The 11,439-nt window shown below is 42.8% G+C and overlaps 1 pseudogene; it reads right to left on the bottom strand.

Moving 5' to 3' along the window:
• Positions 1 to 2,389: 2,389 nt before the first annotated feature.
• Positions 2,390 to 3,839, bottom strand: LOC148935842 (uncharacterized; annotated as a pseudogene).
• Positions 3,840 to 11,439: the final 7,600 nt, after the last annotated feature.

Here is an 11,439-nt window from a genome sequence, read left to right as displayed (position 1 = left end):
CACCGCCGCGCCCGTCGCCACCGCCGCGCTCGCCACCGCCGCGCCCGCCATCGCCGCCGCCGCCACCGCCGCGCCCGCCGCCACTGCCGCGCCCGCCGCTACCGCCGCAGAGTAAAAAATAAAAAAGAAAAAAATTAAAAAAAGACTCACCAGGTTGAGGTAGAAAGTCACTTAAAAAAAGTCACTTAAAAAATACAAAAAAGAAATGTCCAAGAAAAAAAATGTCACGTAAAAAAATACACACAAAAAAAATATTTAACAAATCCAAGAAAAAAAAGCACTCAGTCACTTTAACAAAATACACACAAAAAAGAAAAATGTTAATAATCCATGAAATAATTTTACTCCCTCCGGATTATTCGCAGGACTTCATCCACATACCGCGGGATTAACCCGCGGGGGGGACTTCTAAATAATTGTCCTCCTCCTCTTCCTCCTCTTCCTCCTCTGTGCCAAAGCCAATGAACGAATATATTCGTACAAGGGTATTGCCCATGGCAGTTGCGCAACACCAACGAGAGGGTTGTTGTCAATGTAATAAATAAGTTGTTCCTCCACATATACCACAAAGTTACCACGGTATTCTGCCCCGTTGAATCTTGCGCAGATAATGACGCGTGGTAATGCCATTGCGAAGACGTTGCACTCAAAGTTCTTCACAAAAGCAAAAGCAATTGTTTTTCGCGCACCAGTGATTCTTCGCGCACAAAATTATTATCGAGGCCACGAAGACGTTTCAATGATATGCCTCCACAAGACTCATTGCATGAGACTGAACGCGGCGTGTCAAGAGAAACGTCGATACTCCGGCTGCTATAAACAAATCGGGGAGACCTATGATGGCTTTTTTTCGTAGAAATCGACGTACGTGTCGCGGCGAGTCAAGAGAAGCGCCGATACTCCGGCTGCTATAAACAAATCGGGGAGACCTATGATGATGATGATGTTCTGATTTAGACAAAGAAATTGTCGATGATATATAATGGGTCATGGGGTATGCAGGATCACAGTAGATGGAAGTCTAATGTGAGAAAGAAAGAAAAGCTGACGTGCATACAAAAAAAAACGCAAAAATATCGCGTAGTGTCTAACGTTCAATGAGAAGAAATGGCAAGTGAAAAGACATCGCAGGAATTTGATTATTTGGCATATATTAGAGATTTATTAAAAATTACTTATCCAACTGAAGTATATTTATTCACATGTATTTTTCTAATGTTTAAAAATATTATTAAACTCAATATTGTAAAAAATATTAAACTCAATATTGTAAAAAATATTAAACTCAATATTTTTGTAATTTGACATTATATTTCGATGGCATCTCAGTTGTGGAAACTGTACAAGTACGGAATCTTATAAAAATTCAGATACGCCACCCGAATGGAGTGCGTAACTTTTTCTCCTTTTTTTCTTTTTTCTCTCTTTTGTCTTTTTTCCTTTATTTGATATGTAATGTATTGTGTGAAATTGAGGTTTTTTAATTATTTTTTGTAGTATTTATGCATATATGATATCAAAATTAATGGCTTTATGAATATTAATCATCGGCGGTGGATACGGTCAGCGTCGCCAACACAAGGAGTATTTATACTTTTTATGGGAAGAAATTATTCGCGAGGACGTATTTGATTTGCAGAGACTCTTTGGTTTACGTCCATATGAAGATGATGAAGAAGTGTGGTGAACATTTTCTACAGGATATTCTCATTATTTTGAATAATTACATAATTGAATAATTACATAAGTAATAAAGATCCACAAATGAATGTATATACAATAAATAAAAGTGCATTGTATGAGTTATTCTTTTGCATTAAATAAATATTAAAAAAATTCTTCACTTTTTTAAATCGTGATTCAATTTCTTTGTCATGTCCATGACTGACCTACATTCCTGCTGGACGCGCGCGAGTCACCCCGGCAAGATAAACTTCTCGGCGTTATATGATAAGAAGCGGTATGTCGATCGTTAGAATTATCAACGCATGGGAAAGAAATAAAAAACATAATTTGTATATCATATTTATTTTATTCATGGTTATTTGACCACCAATTAAATAATTTGAATTTTGTAATGCGCAATTAGTATAGTGATATCCGCATCGCATAGTATTATCAGCGTCCAGATTGTTTAGAGAATCTACGTCTTCGTAATCAGCATCCAGAGTCTCAATGTACATGCGCTCATCGTCCAGAAGCAAATTCCACAGCCATTGTCGTTTTTCGTGTCCCTTGACATATACGACAGTATCGCTGTCATCGTCGTCGTCGTCGTCGTCGTTGTCGTTGTCTTCTTCCGTTCCATGCACAGCATTTGTAATCAAACTCTTAGCTTTGCTGTATGAAATCGTTCCGTCGCCCCATCGCAGTCTATGGTGATGACGTATCACCCAACGTGCGCGAGACTTGTCGGCACTTGCGAGGAAATGCCATGGTATAGGGCTTGCGAAAATATAGTGAGAGAGAACGGTCCGTTTTCTGAGAGCGGCAAACTTCTTTATAACAAACTGTCCTCCAATGAGAAAACCTTGCAGGTCTACGAACGTTGGCACGACCATGACGAGCAATTTTTCGAGACTGCGGTCGATTTCGATGTATCGTAGATTTTATTGTCTCTCTCTCTCATGTGCCAGCGATGCTCTTAGGTGATCTTGCGTATAACATTGGTCAACGGGTTGTACTGAATCACGCGATCGTGTATAATGAGACGCGGTGGTATTCATCGGTACATTCTCCTTAGTCTCAAATTCCAATCTCACGTCCACGGTTGCGCTCTTGACCGATTCGTTTTGTCGAGAACAATCGATGATTACGAATGGACTGTTATGTAGAAAAGACGTGACGGTGAGACTCGGCTCGAGATACTCGTATCCGTAGTAACCCTTGCAGAAACGCGCGTACGTTTCATACAACACGGACCATCTGTTTTTGTCGAAATCAAGATGCATATCGTCGTACGGATAACATTCCGAGTTCAGATAGAGTTTCACGTTGGTTAAGTTGCAGTCGTCGAATCGGCTCGTGTCCTCAGCCATGACATTTTTGCGACCTGTTTGCAGAGCAAAGATAACGTATCGCGGTTTCTCGAGCTGAGTAGCGGTCTTGATGGCCCACGAATGCTTGGTTGTACGCTGTAACAGCGGAAACTCGTACAGATCCCACGAGCGAAAAGCCATGCTCAAGTATCGTCCGCTCTCCAAAGTGCGCAGCATCGATAGTTTTTTTATCTCGCTCAATAACACGTGCGGCATTCGCCATTGTATCTTGAATAAGTCGACCACGGGATCCAACGCCGAATTTCCCATCAGGCAATTGTTGTCGTTACGAGATCGTATCAATATCAATTCGTGACGAACGTTGATTATCATGCGTCTGTAATCCTCGCAAAATCCCAACAGTGCGTAGAGAGGTACGCAAAAGTTAAAATATCCATCCGCGCTAGTATGCACATCCCAACCGGCATTCTTCAGAATCATGCTTCTGTCGGATGATATCGTTACGTAATGTTTGAACGTGCTGGTTACGCCCACGTTTCTGTTACGATCAATCTCCACACCATCAAGCTCGTATCGAATCTCATCGAACAGGAACGCGACAAAATTATTTCCCAACACCACATCAGATTCCTCGACAACTCTGTTCTTCGTTAGTTTTCCCTCGATATATAGAAAGCTTTCGTACGGCAATGTGTACAGATCCTGTTGCTGTATAGATATTCTTATCTTATCGCTGTACCCGAACGTCGTATTGGCGAACGGGTTGTACGCATAAGTCTCAATCTTGACGATGCGATCGTCGAAGATTGGCTCGTCTTCGATGTTTAGGATATCAGTCATTTCACAAGTTGCGCACCGCGAATCCTAAAGCTTGTAAAAATTTAACGTTCGACGCGTTAAGTTTCTTCCTCTTCTTGACGCAGCCGAATGAGCGAATATTGTCGATCGATGTTTTCTTTGTAAAAGATGCATTATCTCTCTGCGTATGCTTCGCTTTGTTCAACACGAACATCTCAAATGTCACGCTCGCGTTATCGCTGTCACCGTCGTACGTGCAATCTGACGGTGATCTCTTCTCCTCTGAAATCGAGCAATCGTCCGTTCTGGTCAACAATGCGTATCGTTAGCTCCGTAATGCTTCGTACGATGACTGGCAGGTAAATGATCTGCCTTTCCGATATCTTATATCCTGGCGGCACGCTCGGTGAAAATTCGTGTATCGTGTGCACACTTTTGTCGTTGCTGTATGCGCCCGCAGTCGTTGCACTCTACACGGATAATGTTTACGTTCATTATGTTGATCGACACGTCCGATTCGTGCCACCTTCGCGGTTGCAGTATACGCCTCGAGAAACCCAGCAGCGATCCAATGTTATGAGACTTGTTAAAGTTTATTCTGTAGGCGCATTTAATCTCACACCTCATCGTGTTGTAATTTGCGCGAAGCACTATTGGGTATTCTCCAATCTCGTCATCGCCGCGCGCGGTGTCACCAGCGTTACCTTCGGGCGCGTCGCGTCGCGGACGTTTCCGTAAAATCTCACGTTTCAAAAATTCATTTACAGCATGCAGTTCATACGACCCCTCGGGAATCGTGATTTCTGCAAATCGTCTTTGCCAAAATAAAATGTATTGTTCGAAGCGTTTACATTCGGTATCGTGGGATAAGTCTCCAAAATTGTTAGACCAAGCTCGTAGTCATCGTCACTCAAATCTATGGCTGGAAAGTAATTTGTCGCGAGAACGCTGCTCTTCCCGCTCAGCGTAAGCGTCAACGACATGTTGAAAAAAGCGTTCGACGAATACTGAGACGCCGCGACATTTTGTCGGACTTTATAAATTCACGCGACTGTTTTGGAGAAGAAACCACAAGCACAGCTGTCCGCAGACGCTCTGATCGTACGTCTGATAGGACGTTCGATTGTACTCTATCGTAGCATCATCTCCGAAATATCGTATCAATTCCTTAGGCGGTCGAAGATTACCAAAACTGTCAAAGTACACAACGCGATTGTTTCTTTTTGCGTACGCTACCCAATGAGTACCGGGGCCCGTCATGTCGTCCAGATTTACGATACCATTTTCATTTCGCGCGCCGCTAATCGGTAATGCGTCATGCATGAAAACACTTCTAAAGTGCGGTACGCGCATACGCTTCGCCAGCTGGTCCAATTGTACGTTGATGGTTACACCCGTAGGTATTTTTATTGTCTCTTTGGCGTTTTTTTTTCTTTTTTTCTTTTTTTTGCTGTTACGCCTCGTCCGCCTTTGTACGGGGCGCGATACAGTCCTCGTCCGTATTTGTACGGAGCGAGATACAGTTCCTGTCCGCGCGTTTCCATCGCGCGACGTTGCCGTTCCTCGAATGGACGTTGCGCGACTTTCCTGTCGTTTATCGCTTTCGCCACGCTGGCCGCTCCGCCGATTAAGGACCCGAGAGCGCTCAAAATTGGCAAAATCGGTAACACACCATCTCGTTTCGCCGTTGGAAGTATTCGTTTCTTTTTTTTTGCCGGCTTTTTTCTTCGCCTTCATATCCATGCTGATCTTGGTCTTGGCTTTCATCGCTGCCCAAACGGCTGCAGCTGCAGCTTTCTCGCTCAGAGCCGAATCTCTCGCGATGACGCGTCCTAAGGCTTTATCGGCGAGTACCTTGTCCGCCGCGTGTCTGTCGGTGAGATCGTTGCTCTGAGAATACACAATGTCGTGTTCACGGCACGCCGCGTCCAGTGGATTTATGCCCGTTTCACCTTTGGCTAATCGCTTTTTCAACCGAGTACCCGGACCGCAAAACTGATAGCCGGGGATATGTAGTTCGAAAGGAAACGCGTTTATCGCTCGATTGAGCAGATCTCCAATGTAGCCTTCGTTTGACGTTACTGCTGGCATAGGCCACAATCCTTTATCTTCGGTGCAGAACCGTCTATATGATCTCGATCCCACGATTGATTATAATGCTCGACGCAGCGACGATAGGTTTGAACCTCCAAATCCGTCTTTATATACTCCGGAAGCTTGTCCCACACGTGATCGATATAATTACCGCACATGCGTAACAGTACGACCTTCGGTATATATTGCAACTGCTCAGCGCTCAAATCCCGAATATCGGAGGGATGCGACAGCGCGAGATACATTTTTGCTACTGAGCGATTCGTGGTTTCGCGCGCCTATAAATAGGCGTTCGATCGAAGCCTAGATAACGCAGTGCGAACATGAAATTTACGGCAACCGCGTCTCAAACTGTGACGAGAGAGCGCGAATGATGGGAGACATCGCGACGGAGCGCAAGCACGGTGAAATGTTACCGAGTACTATACGCGTCATCATTTGCGGGCCGTCGAATTGTGGTAAAACCAACGTTCTTATAAGCTTGCTCGAGAGTCCACACGGTGTACATTTCGAGAACGTGTACGTATACTCGAAATCGCTGCAACAACCGAAATATCGATACTTGGAAAATTTACTAACATCGATAGAAGAAATCGGCTACTTTACGTTCTTCAACAACAGTGACGTCATTCCACCGAGCGAGGCACGTCCCAATTCGATCTTCGACGACGTTGCGTGCGATAAGCAAGATGCTGTGAGAGAATACTTTTCGATGGGCCGCCACTCGAACGTCGATTGCTTCTATCTCTGTCAGACGTACGCGAGGATACCTAAACATGATACGCGACAATGCGAACCTGCTGATTCTGTCCAAACAGGATGGTACCAACTTGAAACATGTTTACAACGATCACGTGAATACCGACATGTCATACGATGAATTCTGTGCGTTATGTTGGCAGCGTGAATATGGATTTCTCTTCTAGTGATAGATAAGAACAGTCCGTTTATCAATGAGCGATACAAAGGAATTTAATACGTTCGCGATACCGTAACGTGGTTAATCGATGTCGATACGTCAAGCAGGCAACATGGATAACACCAAAGAGAAAATAGCGAAACAGATTGCGAAAACGAGCGATTCGATTCGCAAAAAATATCGCGCTTTAAAAATTGGTAAAATAGCTGAAGATACAGCGTTGGAGAAACGCTTCAAGCTCATCGTCGAACCTCTAAAACAGATTGTTGAAAAAAACCGAGGAATCTCAATCGATTGAAAGAGAAGCAAAGGATCTCGGTTCTCTTAAGAAAAAACAAAAACGTGAAGATGATGACAGCGATGATGACAACGATAACGATATTACTACTACTACTGACAAGGATTCATATTGGACGGATGTTGGATGGTTGAAATTAACGCCGCAGTCTAAAAAACGACGTACAACGAAAGAATTGAAAGGCGCGTCAGATTCACTCGTGTTCGAGTCTACACCGATACAACCATCGAAAGACCCATCGAAAGAACCACCGCTGTTCTTGCAAAAGGAAGATGTTTTCGAAATAAAAGACGCCAGTGAACCGTCATTCGAAACAACCATCAAACAGAGTCTGCAAACGCAACAAGGTCGAGAAGCGTTGCATAATCAGCTGGGACCATTAGGGCAAAAGTACGTAAGCCCTCTCCTCGATGATAATGGAAAAAACGATACATTTGATCGCGTATACGGTGTTTATTTCGATAAAAACAGTGGTGCGATGCTTGGTGACAAGAAATTTGACGTTGACAAAATGACTCCATAATCATAGACAATGTGAGATACAATGGTACACCAGGATTGTACGAATTGATCTTCAAGAGACTTCCCGATGACGCGATTTTTACCGAGGATGATAAACAAACGTATAAAAGTATATTGTTAACAACAAATGCTCACAGACGTGGTCACAGCGCCCATAATCCCATCAAGGGCAATAGGGGATCCAAGTATATTAACATCATCGCTCCGCTCGTATCTACGTATGGAAGTAGCGGGCGTAAAAAGGGTGCAGGCGTGAGCAATATACCAACCGCCATAAAGTTAAACGACAACAAGATCGATTACGTGCATTGAGATGATCCCAACGAACTGGTGGATCGACTCCGATTGCTCGACGCTTCGCACCGAGCTGGTAACAACGCTCACGACAACGAGATGCTGTCGATCATCGAGGAACTTCGCGAAGCCGGCATTATTATAAATTAATCGCGTATCGACGAAACGAGCCAGTCGATTAACGTCATTGAGGAAAAAAACAATTTTAAATTGTATATCTTATTTACTATTAAACATCGTTGAAACATGCGATCCGATGGACGTGAAAAAAATGTTAGCTCCGAGAGGCGACGACTCGTTGAGGAATTGCACGCTCCGGCGAGAAGAAATTTTCCGCGAAGACGTGTCATAATTCGGGGATACGACAATCTGTGGCAGGCTGACATCGTCGAGATGCGTCCGTACTCGAGTTTCAACAGAGGTCATCACTACATACTTACCGTCATCGATGCGTTGAGCAAGTACGCCTGGGCCGTACCGCTCAAGAGCAAGGTCGGAAGCGAGACGGCTAACGCTATCGCTAAGATAATTCGAGAGAGCGGAAGATGCCCGAGAAACTTGCAAACGGATATGGGAAAGGAATTTTACAATGCCGATGTGCAAAAACTCCTGAAAAAACACAACGTTAATCATTATTCCACGGTGTTGAAGGCATCGATCGTCGAGCGATTCAATCGCACGCTTAAGAACGACATGTGGAAGATGTTTATGCTCAACGGCACTTACAAGTGGGTCGACGCGCTACCGCGTCTCGTGTCAGATTACAACGTGCGCAAGCATCGTACTATCGGCATGCGACCCGTTGACGTAACTCCCGCGATCGCCAAAAGACTCTTGGATACGGTATACAGCGCGATAAAGATCGCAGGTCCAGCAAAATTCAAAGTAGGTGAATCGGTACGCGTGAGCAAGTACAAGACAATTTTCGAAAAAAGTTATACGCCAAATTGGACCATCGAGGTGTTTAAGATCGTTAAACGTACTAATCCCGTAACTTATCTACTCGAGGACTATCGCGTAAAATCGGTCGCGGGCGCGTTCTACGAGCACGAATTGCATCGCGCGACTCATCCGGATGTGTATCTCGTGGAGAAAGTACTACGCAGGAAGGGAGACAAGGTTTACGTCAAGTGGTTGGGATTCGATAGATCGCATAACTCATGGATAAACAAAAGCAGTATGATTTAATTCATTTTTCTTATTTTTATAATGTATTAAAAAAATAAATATACACTGTATACATGTATACAAAGAGTTTTTATTATTTTTTTCTTCCATTATATTTTTTAAACTATACATGTATGCAACTTATGAGAACACATGTAAAACTACATGTATTATAAACAATATATGTATTAAGCCGAGTATACATTAAATAAATCGAAGAGAGAATTAAAGCTAATTCCTCAGCAAGCGGGATCTTGGTTGCTATTATAAATTATATATAAAATAAATTTGAGCAACTAAATTTTATTGTAAAAACTACATATAAAAACTACAAAAAATACATACATCTATACTACATATAAAACAGTATCGTATAAAACTACAAGAATATATATATAGATATGATACATAGGTACGTACATACATACGTGCATATATGCATACATATAAACTATATAAAAAATATAAAAATATATGTACATTGTATAAACATGTATATATATATATATATATATATATATATATATATATATTACAATGGAATCCGCCAATGTCCCCACGGTAACGTCTCCGTCGAATCCGGTACGATGTATCGTTTGTTGTCGTACGGACTCAGAGCTATTTTCGACTCGGACACCGTATATACTTGGTGTAGCTTGGATCTTATATACGACTGGTGATGAGTCATTTCGATCTCTTCATTCGAGCATCGCGTATAATCGTCGAACGTTATTGTTCGCGTTACGACGTTATTCTTTACACTGTTACGTCCAACCCGAGGTAAATATATTTTTATATTTTTTTTTTTAAATGGATGGGGCTTGGAAGGACGCTCCAAATACCCTCTCGCAGGTGGCCGCGCTGAGGCGTCCCTACGAGTCGGACACACTGTGCAGAGCCACGAGTGCGAGTCAACGTCTTGAAAAAGACGCTATGACTTCAACTGCGTGACGTGCGTCCGTCGGTCCGTAATTTAGATAAGAGAATTTAATCTCTTTTGCCAGGGGCAGGACCATGCGCGAATCTTGGGATAACGAGAAATGAAAGAGAGAGCAAATAACTAAACGATAAATAATTTAAATTTTACAATGTAATTAATAATTTTAAAACGATTACAAGGTTAGGTAGCTACAAGATCGTATCATTATTTTTTTTGCGTTGAAATATATTTACTGACGATATATTTACAAAAAAATAATAAAACAAGAAGGGTGTTACGTACAGAAATTCGTGTGTTCTAAAAATTGACGGATGTATTGTTTGGTTTTCTGTGTACAAATTCTATTAATCTATTAGTTTAGTATTTTTAATCTGTTATTAATCTATTTTAAATTTGTATGTTGTTATCTGTGTGTGGTTGTTCTGAGAGGAGATCGGGAGGTTTTCGCTAGTGAGGTCTAGGGGAGGAGGGGAAGGAGTCCGTAGTTCGCAGAACTCGTCCAAGGATTTCTGGGTGCGGAAATCTGGATATATCTGGAGGTCATGGCGCTCTGGGAAGAGTACACTGAAATCTGGGGGTGATCCAGGTTCAGCTGGTTTGATCGGGGAATAGGATGGAGAAGATATGTGTAAATAATGGGGTCTCCTGCTGGAACAATTCGTGGTTTCTTGATGTGTCAAAACCTCGGATGTTCTAGGCGAAGGATAGTTCCCCGATTGACGAGCTCGCTTGTTCCGACGGTAACGGAGCCTCTTCAGGGCTCGCCTCCGTCTTTGAGCGTCGGAGAGAGTGGATGATGCAGCTTTCACTAAAAGAAATGGATTTGGAATATGAAGGAAATGTCATTAGTCGCGAACCTTAAGGCTATCTCTGAAATATTTCAGGAAACCGAGAGATCCGATAGAGGAGAGAAATTAAAAAGGGAAAGAGAAAATTGTAAGAGAGGAGAGAAAAAGGAAAAGAATAGATTTCCCGAATTACTCGGCAGCCATGAACCTGCTGAGTGCTCCGCAACGCATAGGGAGCCCGAGAGATTCGACGGCTGAAGCCAACAGAGGAGAAGCAGATTTTTGCCGAACTATTCGGCAGCCATGAACCTGCTGAGTGCTCCGCAACGCATAGGGAGCTCGAGAGGTTCGACGGCCCAAGCAAAGAAAGAAAGAGAAAAGAAAAAGAAAAAGGGAGTAGAAGTGTAAGGAGAACGGCAGAGGATAGAAAGGATGTAAGGGAGGAATGAGAAAGTATAAGGAGAAAAGACCCGAAAACTATTATTAGGGAATTTTTTATGTGTAATTAAACTTACTTTTACTCTGGAGACTTGAGATCTGCGAGATGAAGGCGGTAATGGTGTCGTCAGGAAACTTGATCACTTATACTTGTTGATTATTTTCGACTGACACCGACTGAA

Source organism: Pogonomyrmex barbatus, unplaced genomic scaffold (assembly GCF_055798465.1).
Source record: "Pogonomyrmex barbatus isolate J1 unplaced genomic scaffold, ASM5579846v1 scaffold36, whole genome shotgun sequence".
Taxonomy (NCBI): domain Eukaryota; kingdom Metazoa; phylum Arthropoda; class Insecta; order Hymenoptera; family Formicidae; genus Pogonomyrmex; species Pogonomyrmex barbatus.
The sequence above is the reverse complement of the archived record's forward strand: the minus strand, read 5'-3'. Positions and strand labels throughout refer to the sequence as shown.